Here is a 10,305-nt window from a genome sequence, read left to right as displayed (position 1 = left end):
GCTGCTGTTACATGTGTGGGTGGAGAATAAACTCTTAGCTCAACAGAAAAAAAATAAAACAGATGTAAATCAGAGGAATTTTTTATTTTTAGTAAGCTTGAGTATGTGTGCAGAGATGGGGAATATAAGCCATACATTTGCAGTTATCTAACCTGATTTTAAATTGTACAGATTGAAGTCAGGGGCGTTTATATCTTTGTCTTTAGTATTTTTAGGATACTTATTCCACCTGACAGGCTGCAGGCAAAAAAAATCCCCAAATCTAAGGCTTCTAGCTGCCTGTTCCAAAAATGTGGGGTTTAATATTCAATTGTTTAATTAAAATGAAACTTTAACAATGAAAGAAAACACTTAGTAAAACAACAATTTAGTTCTTGGGGAAGGTGATTATTTATTCTCAGAATTTTTCTTGTTCCTTATCTTTATTACTTGAATACAATAAACTTTATGTTTGTTTTTATAAAAAAATCCTTACTAAATAAATAATTGAGTTTTCCTTTATTCGGCAAGCAATATCCTCCATTTAGTTGATTTCTAAGGTGATAAGCCTCTTGAATTATTGGGTTTTAAGTGGCTGCTTATTGAATTTCTTCCTCTGACATCCTGCTGACCCTCAGGTCTTCCTGTCCCTGAGATCTGCATACAATTGGGCTTCCACAGGTACAAATGAACCCCTCTGTGCAGTAGACAAGATCCTGGTGGCTTTCACTGTCTTCACTGCCCTGTTTTTTGCAGTGAGGAAGGGAAAGCATGCTGGTACCTGTCCAAACTGGATAAATGAATGAGTGGAATATAATGTAGTCCAAGGTGATATTAATGTTTGCATTCAGCGACTACCCTGTACAAAGACAAAGGTGTTTCTTCATCATTGTGACTTCAGCAGATCCACACTTGGCAGAGGAGGATGCAAGAGTGCCAGTAAAAGCAAGATGCACTGGGAAATCCCTGAGCTTCCCTGGTGTTACAGAAAACTTTGAGGAGTCTGGAATGGATTTGCAGTACATCTGTGAAGCCATTTCTTCATAGAGGTTCCACAACACTTTTCTGCCATCAAGGAAATACATTGCCCTTGTAGAAGAGGTTATTCCAAGGAATAGGATTAGGAGGCCTTCTGCTTCTCTTTGTGGAGACTCATTATGTCTCATAATCTTTCCTTGAGGCTGCTAGAAGACAAGGATCAAGATGCTAGCAAAAATGTGGGAGGTACATAAGCAACCTTCCATTCAGTTCAGAAGTAAACAGGGAGGTAGTCATCATCACAGGACACAGAATGGCATGAAGCCGTCAAGCTCTGAAACCCTACGCTCTTTTCAGAATAGCTTTATAAAAACCTGATTCCATTCTAGATGGAAAATACAAATAAGTTTTACTTGGGCTTGCCACAGTTACAAATTTGTAATTTCTTTCCCATTTGCTTTTAGAGACCTAGTACTTCTTAGTGTCTCTGTAGGTTTTTGGAGAAGGTCTTTGTGACAAAACACTGCAACACCATTCTTCCCAGTTCTGAGGATATTGCATATCTGGTCTGACAAACTGGAGGAAACTCTCTGCTAAGATGATCTAAGGAATTGTATACAGGGGGCCTCTTCAAACACTAATTACATGGCTGTTTTCTGCAGACACCACTCCCTCCTGCTGTGAACTACATAGGAATTACATGAGGCTTGTCCCAGGTTGGAAAGCTTCATTCATGTACTCTGCCCTGGGCTATTGTCAACAGAACTAGCTCCAGGATCAGAAAAGGGAGATGCAGTATCTCTGGCTGTCTGCTGCAGCTATGGAGTACTCTGAGCTATGGGAAAGTATGCCTCCTTCAGCTGGCACTGTCTCAGGTGCTTTTGTGAGCCTATTTTTCCACATAATTGTGTTCAGAGAAATGGTTCACAAAGGAATGTTGCCTATCAGAAAGAATGAAGGGCAGACACAGGCCACAAGGAGAAGACAAGATGAAATTTTGATCCTCGTCTTTATAGCAATTTTGACAGTTCTCTGACCTATTATGATGTAAAATTAATATAATTGTGGTACCCTTAGGGGACTTTTAGTTTACTTTCATGCAGAAAAGGAAATATATGCTGTATATGTGTAGTCAAAAATGCCATTCTGATTGTGACTCTTTTAAGATCATATACATTGTCATCTCTGTCTTGTACCAGCTTCTTCTATGACTGCATCTTCCTCTTATAATCACTTCTGGATTAAGGGTAAGCCTGTTATCCCATATTTGTTTCTTCCCTTCCACCCTGGCTCCCAAAGGGTTACTTTCAGGACAGCAGAAAAAGTATGTGTTAAGGAGCTAGACCTGCAAAGAATTTTTGTTGGACATTCCTGACTTCTCAAAGCTATGGCAATACTCTGGAGACGTATCTGTATGATGAATATTCGAGTATAAGAAGCTTTTGAATTTGGAAAATTGTAAAACAGAAAGATTGGTTTGGTTGGTACTTTTAGCTGAGTTTTTAGTCTTGAAATTTTGATCTTCACTAAAAGGTGAAGAAAAAAAAAACAAATGTCAAGGCTGAAAGCAAACATCTTGTTATTAAAAAAAATCTGAATTGACCTGATTCAAGTTCTCAGCTGAACAGCTTGCAAAACAATAACAAAATTTCAAATTTTTGTTTCTTTTTGGATCAGAAATAACTTCAAAGACTTAAAAATTCTCCCATAACAGGAAGACTCTTTCCCAAAAGTCTACCACACCCACTCTTCCAGCAGCATTCAGGAGCCAAGGATTGCACCAGGCATCTGTGAAAGTGAGGGCCAGAGCACACAGCGTGTTTTAAACACTATTAGTGTAATAGCAGGATAGCCTGCCTTCTCCAACCTGTCTACTGTAAGTGACAGATTCCTACTTTGACATGGAGCTTGGGATCCAAAACTGAAATGTTTAAAAAGGGATGTGCTGTTAACACTAGGTTTTGAGAAGGGTAGCTGCTGGTACTTCACCTAAAGAAAAAATCTGTCTCTTACAGGGATCACTCTCCCTAGTTGAATTATTCATCCATGGCAAAGAGGAACTGTACCCTTTTATGAGCTGTTTGTTGCTACCTTTGTGTTTTCTGTTTTGTGTGTTTCTTGGCCTCTTTGAGGCCTCCATCAGTGGCTTACTATATGTGTTTTTGCAATCATTTTCTGCTCTGCTTATCTGATTGGGTTCATTTTGAGCTATTTGTAGACAGTACAAAAAGAGACCAGATTAAAATCAATGCTGACATTGTGTTCCCACACATGCCCTGTATTCCTAGGTATTAGAAATAGGAATGAGTCATCCAGCAATACAGTTAAGTACTGACAAATGGTTGTCTAAATCTCTGATAAGTGGAATCTCTTTGCCTTATTGCATATTTTCTGTCTTCACATGCTGCTGGTATATATCTAAGACAAAAACCTACTCTTGGCCTCCCCAAGGACAGAACTTCCTTTCTTAGTTCAGGTATATTTTCCAATGAAATGTGTGGGAGTTTTGGGGACTACAGCAATGAGATTATGTCTTGGGACAGAGAAAAAATAAATCCTCCCTTACCAGACAACATTCGTCTGTAGGAATGCAAATGCACATGTGTCTCTGCAACCAGAGAACAATGATATTTTTAAAGCTTTGTTTGGTCATGCTGGTTCTCTCCAGCTCAAGGGATGTCTCACTTTCTAAATCATGCTGGGTTTAGCTGTTAAAAAGCTAACAATGGAATGAAGAGAAGTGACAATTGTGATAGAAAGGATAATAAAATATCACCTGAAGACAATGTTTTATCTGTTGTGTTTATTTTAAGTGTATTTCTTGAGAATTGGGTTGGTTTCACTTCAGGGTTGTAGTTAAAATCTTCACAACAGTGTAAGGACAATTTGTATAGGATTTTATTCTTATGCTTAAATGAGAAACAGTCACACAAAGTGATTATTTCAGAAGCATAGAAGAACTCACTGAATATAACCCCTGCAATTATTTAATTACCTTTAACACCTCTACTCCAGCCAAAGGCAAATTCATTTGCTAATGCTGAAAGGAGGATGGAACTGTCCTCTCCTGGTTTTTCACAGAAATCTCTTAGATTCCCTCTTAATGACTGAAAAGAAAAAGAGCACATCATCGTGCTCAAAGCCCTCTAAGTTTACCTTCTAATTGCAAAATGTGTAACTCTCAATACAAAGAACTTTGCATCCAAATTCTACTGGCTCTGAGGGCCTGATAATATCCTCCCCTCCTCTCCTCTCTTTTTTTTTGCTTTGGCAACATAAAAATTGAATACAAGCTGTAAAAGATGAAAAATATAGTCTTATTCTCTCTTTCCCTCATTCATAGATTTGTGTGAGTACCCTCCTGTCAGAGCTCTTTTTAAGCTCTCCCCACATTTCCTTTTCATGACCTGCCCACTACTTTTACCTATTCCTGGGCAGAAATTGCACTTCTTCTTCTCCCAAAGGCAGCCCTGGGATATGGTATCCTGTGTACCGACTGTCCTGAGTGCAAGTCATATTTTTTGACTTCTCTAACAAACAAATAGCACATCCATTTAGATTTTATTAAAAATAATTTCAAAAAGAAAACACTCTGCTGAACACACATCTTCCCCTCAGGAGAGAAACATAGAGCACAAACATTTGACAGATGTTAGTCATGTTGCTTAGTGCATTACTGGAAGGAAGTGAAACACTGTGGTGATGGGAGCGGCATTAGTACTGGCACACACAAGAACAGAGAAAAGATTTGGTGGAATATTTAGTCTACTATATTTTGCTATTATCTCACCTTCTAGTTCTTGAAGAAATTTGTGAAAAATTATACTGAGAATAAAACATAATAATAAAATGGATTTTACCCTTAACATTCTGCAAAAGTTATTGCACACTGAGCTATGCTCTTGTTTCAATCCTTCTTTACTTTGCATTTAAAGAGTTGATTGGGGTTGTTTCATAAACTCCTTGCCTTAGTAGCATACCATACCCTGTACGTAATGTCCTTTGCTTCCCAACCATTCATACTCAGTAGAAATGGTCAAGTGGAATTGACCCTTGTGTACTAAAATAGCATAAGTTGTAAGTGCTGCTTCAGGAAATCTGGTCTTTTAGAACAAATACTCAGTAGATGCTGATATGCTTTAAAGCCATTATTGGTCCGCCCAAACAAAACTCTATGCAAATGGTCACACTCTTTCATATTCAGCTATGGCTTAACTTTTTCTTTTTGTTTTCTGCATTAATTTATTTTATTTTTCAATACCCATTTCAGTTTTGTGAAATCTAAGCACTTTGGCAAGACTTAATACATGTATCTTCCCTCCTTGAATTAAGCAGTGTGCAGCCCTGGAAAAGATTTCTACTGGGTCAAGAGAAAAAAAAAAAGAAAATAATTGGACTGTATTGGGTCAGGAAAAGATAACTAACGGGTCAACTATTTATATACAGTGAAGCAGATCCAGAAATTAGAGGCATCACAGGAAAAAATAATCTGGAACAAGGTCAGAGAAGGTATTTGACACTGGACCTGTTGTACTTTTAGTGTTCAGATACTTTAACTTGCATAACCTAAGTTAGCTACTGTCGCAATCCAAGCTTTTTTCCACTCAGTTAAATTCAACTAATCCAACTTTACAGGCACCCATTTTTTCCAGATGTAGAACAAAAATCTTGCATTTTGTGTGTTCCATGAGCAGATCGGTATGCAAGTACTCAGAACTTTACTTAACAGAGCAGTATTAGAAAATTGAAACTCTTTCACTGGTTCATATGCTAACATATGATCCATCTTAAACCATGTCAGAGAGCAATATCTTGAATATATAACATTGAGAATGGGTCTTCAAACATGTAGTCCACAGTAAACAGGAATGCTGTAAAGGTGACAGAGAAAGTCTCTGAAATTCTGTTCTTTATCTGAGATTATTTTAGGTATGCTTATTCAATCTAAATTTGATGCAAGCTATCAAACAGAGTACAGGAAACATATGTGTACGTGTATATATAGAGAGAGATATACCTCCATCAAAATGGCCCGTTATCAGAATGATTCTCCCATTACAATTTTTGAGAATTCTTATTACAGATTAAAAGCAAGGAAAAAAGTTTGGTTTTTTTTCCCAGAGTTTACATAACCTGAACTAATTCCTCAGTTTAGTTTCCTAACTAAATCTTACTCCACATGCTAGGATTATTCCTGTAATTTGGAAAGACAGTATGTAACAGAATCTCTTGTTGACATCTCTTGCAACAGTAGTTCTGCTAGAATGCTGTAATGAATTCAAGGAAAATTTTCTGTGCTGATTGCAGGCTGTCTTGTGATTGCAGTTACTGCTCCTCTAGATTATTTTGTTGCTTACCTTGTGATTTAGCAGATTTTAAAGCACAGCTACTTGTTAAGGCACATCATCATCCCTGCTTCTTGAAAGATTTGGTGCCTCCAGGACTACTTTCACATTTCTTGTGTTCAAATGAAATAATTTACAAATCATCACAATAATGAGTGACTAGACGCTGTGCATCATGCTCTACCAGTAGAGCCAACCTGAGATTCTCAGTTTAGCCGCTGCCTTTACTGCCAGACTCTGCTTTCATCAGAATTATCTTCTTAGGCCTGATGTATCAAACGACTCCTCTGCTTTATGCTGAGATACCTAAAGACGAGAGTTGTTAAGAAGTGGTTTTGAGGACTGCCAGGAAAGTCTCAGCCATTAAGTGCAGCTTTATTAAAAAGGGTGACTGTCTGACCTTGTTGACCTCCACCTTCCCACTTTACAACTTGTTAACATCAGTTACCACTCAGATGAGTATGGTTATAGTCTCCTCTCAAGGATCCTGCATATTTTGAAAAGCTATAAAACCAGTAAATGCCAATTGTTGCTTTTGATTTACAGCTTTTCCTTCCTTCCCAGTCTGTCTTCTGAATCCCTCATTGATGGCATTTAACCATCATTGTCTTTCACTGAAACTTCCAATACACTCTTAATTGTTTGCAAGATTTTACTCTGGTGCTGTGAAGAAGGTGGAAGTCTCAGCTGGCCAAGTAAATAGTCTGTGTTCTGATCTCTGTAACCATTCAACTGAACAAACAGCTTTCCTGCTGCAAATGTTTTCGTGTCATTTATTGTTAGAATAAATTTTCCACCTTAAGTTTTCTGTTGACTTTATAGGCTTTGGATCAGGTAATGTAGAAATTCAGTAAAGTGGAATCATTATAAGTTCAGAATAGACAGACATCTTCTTCACCCAGCTTCTTATCCATGGAAAAGTGGTTTTCAATGTGGGAATCATGAAGAAGTATCGAGGTTGCAGTTATTTCACTCTTACACTATTTAATGCAGGCTTTTCTGCTTTCTAACCTAAGCAAGGTCTCCTCATATGCATGAGACTTCATTACCTAATAGTTTTGTGTAGAAAGGAAGATTAGCTGCAATATTTGCATGGCATGGGAGAATCTGATGGCTCCTACTCACATTTCCATAAATACACATCTTATCTGCGTTTTTTTCTAATTACAGAAGCCACAAGTGGGTTCATTTTTGCAGATACTGTCTCTTCGTTTGATATCACAATGCATCAATTACTAGTAGAGTACTACAGGTTAAATATTAATCTTTCTCATATGAATGTTACCTGTTTTTCCAGAGGACGCAGGGTGGAATCTCAAGTCACTGTCTATTGCATGTGGCAAGGTTTTGTTTCATTAGAAGGGAGGTGGTTGCCCTTAGCTGCCATATGTCAGTTCCAACAGCTGTTTGCAGACCAGCAATATTAAATTGCATGCAGGAAAGGAATGTGGTCATACCATAGTCCAAATCTTCAGCTGGTACAAATCTGTATAGCTACCTCAACTCAAAACAGATTTCTGCTGTTTTATGTATTCTAAGGACAAATCAACGCTGCAAAATCACTGAAAAGGGTTGTCTGTGGCAGTAAATCCATGTGATACAGTACAGTCCATTCATGGAATGATCTGCTGAACTTTGTAGTCAGGATAGCCTTGGTCTCTGTAAAGTCAGGTTAATCAATAAACTTTATTCAGCTGAAGGATACTGTGAATATGGCTGCCAAGCTTCAATTCTGGATATGTTCTCAGTCATGTGTTTTGATATTACAGTCCTCAGCATTTTCTGGTGCAAGGTTATCATGTGCAGAGTTTAGGCCCTGGATTTCTCAGTATGCGCCAGGGTATGTGTGTACTATTTTGTTGATTTACAGCCCAAGATTTCTACTGTTACATTTCCTAAAACTAAAATTTTGGTTTTAATTTTAAACAGTGAGTTTTAGTTTGAGGTCCTAGTCTTTGGATTATGGGTTCTTCACTGAAGTTCATGCATTTGAGACTCTTTTGACACTTCTTGTACTATTCATGATTTCTGGGCTGCCACAACTGGATACATTAGGGATAACCACAATCACCACTGGGAACCTTCTTACCTTTGGTCATGTAGCATGGAACAAGTAGAGTTTGTGTTTTCACAACACCATCTTTCTCTTATCTGCTGTCATATTTTCTGGTTAGCTTTCACAGTGACTTTCTGTATGTGGAGAAGACAGCACTCTGTTTTTTCAACTTTTCATCACAACACACTTCAAATCACCTGCCTGTTGTGTTTTTTAACCTTTCCTTTTTAAATGCAGATATTACCCTTCTTCATTATACCCTTCTTTGGAGTTGAGGTTTTCCTCATCTCCATAGCTCTTGACTCTGCTCAGGCTTCTGTTTTGATTCTCACACTGGCCTTTGAAATAAGCATTCAAACACTTTCCTCAATTTTTACTTCTCAAATGAAATACTGACACCAGATCCACATTTATTCTACATGACACCTCGAAAATTAAGTGAGTGAATGAGAAGACCTCCTGAGGGCACACAAGTGATCTGAATTGAGGAGATATTCTTCAGAGGAAGAATCCAACTACACATAAAACCTGCAAGGAAATCAGTGTTGTTAAGCACCATTACTAAGCAATAACTTTTACCCTTCTCTGTTTAATTTTTAACTATTTTGGATTCTACTGTAAAGAGAAGAGTCTGGATTGCATATTATACCTCCAGCAGCTTCCAGCAGTTAGGGTTCTTCACCGAGTTTAGATACAGGACCCTCTGTACCCTGAGATGTGGATGTCCAAAAGAAATTGAGGACATGATCACAACAGATAATGCTCTTCGGAATGATCTGATTTACTTTTTGTGGCATTTATGCCTGTAAATAACAGAATCTACACATACAGCACGTAAAAAAGAACAACAGCTACCACATACTCACCCCCATGTCTGTTTTTGGCACCTGCCAGACACTTACCAGGGTCTGTTGGAAGGCTCTTGTGGCTGCTCTAGAAAAGATCAAGGTCCTTGGTATCCCTTGTGCTTCACTGTTATGTCAAGGTATTGAACCAAGTGGGACTTTGTTTTGTAGGCAAATCATTAGCTAAGAGGAAACAGTTGTGCTCTCTGCCTATATATGTCTTGATGTTTTGTTTGCTCTTGCTTAGAACTGTTGTACTGACATCATTGCAGTGAACCATGGGCTCCTACAGCAGCTGCCAACTAGAAATAGAATGAACATCTAATTCTTCAAATGCAAGATGTTAACAACTGTTCTTTATTATCATGTAATTAAGTTAAGGATCTTGTCTTGGTCTTCAAAGTGTTTGGCTCGAACAGTTCCTGGGAGCATCTTTCCTTTCCTAGCTGGTGACCACTAACCTTCCTGAATGAAGCATAAAAGAAGCTTACTTGCTTCACTTGGTTTTTATGGCATAAATTATTTAGCAGACATGCAAACCACAAAAAATAGGAATCAAACTGACATATCCAAGACCCTTAAATAGCCAGTAGCCAGCAGCTTCTCAGGGACAAAAGAAAAATCAAAACTGAAGAAAAAGAATCAGCTATAATTCACTGTGGGAGAGCATTTATTGCTATGTTTTAGATGTGTGCTGTTTGTGCCTTACCTGGGTCTCTTCATGTTATGCACAGAGAGAGAAGCTGTGCCCTCCCTCACATTGGCACACCCCCGCAGGGACTGCATTGGTTCTCTGTTTACATCTTCCTCTGTTGAGCCACTACTCCTTCATGGCACTTGCACATAAAATCATCTTTTCTATTTTTAGGTTTTTCGAACTCACATCCTGTGAAGAGCAGTGGTGCACCGGGCATGTTTGGTTTCATTTATGTATTTCTCATCACTTATTAATAGTGCATAACACATGTATATGTCATTTAGATGTCTGGATTTATCCTTTATATTTTTAAAATTATGTAATGAAGTCTCGCTAGGCTTGGGATGCTTCTTTATGCTTTATGCTTTTTTTTTGTGATGACTTGGTTTTGCTGCCTTTGGAAGT

At 38.1% G+C, this 10,305-nt stretch overlaps 1 long non-coding RNA gene across 1 annotated transcript; it reads right to left on the bottom strand.

The window, feature by feature from the left end:
- Positions 1 to 5,958: 5,958 nt before the first annotated feature.
- LOC139668265 (uncharacterized) lies at positions 5,959 to 9,344 on the bottom strand. The gene is made up of 3 exons (XR_011697010.1): positions 9,261 to 9,344; positions 8,392 to 8,492; positions 5,959 to 6,608 (listed from the first exon to the last, which is right to left on the bottom strand). It is a non-coding gene; the product is annotated as an uncharacterized lncRNA (long non-coding RNA).
- Between the last annotated feature and the right edge of the window lie 961 nt (positions 9,345 to 10,305).

Source organism: Pithys albifrons, chromosome 2 (genome assembly GCF_047495875.1).
Source record: "Pithys albifrons albifrons isolate INPA30051 chromosome 2, PitAlb_v1, whole genome shotgun sequence".
Taxonomy (NCBI): domain Eukaryota; kingdom Metazoa; phylum Chordata; class Aves; order Passeriformes; family Thamnophilidae; genus Pithys; species Pithys albifrons.
The sequence above is the reverse complement of the archived record's forward strand: the minus strand, read 5'-3'. Positions and strand labels throughout refer to the sequence as shown.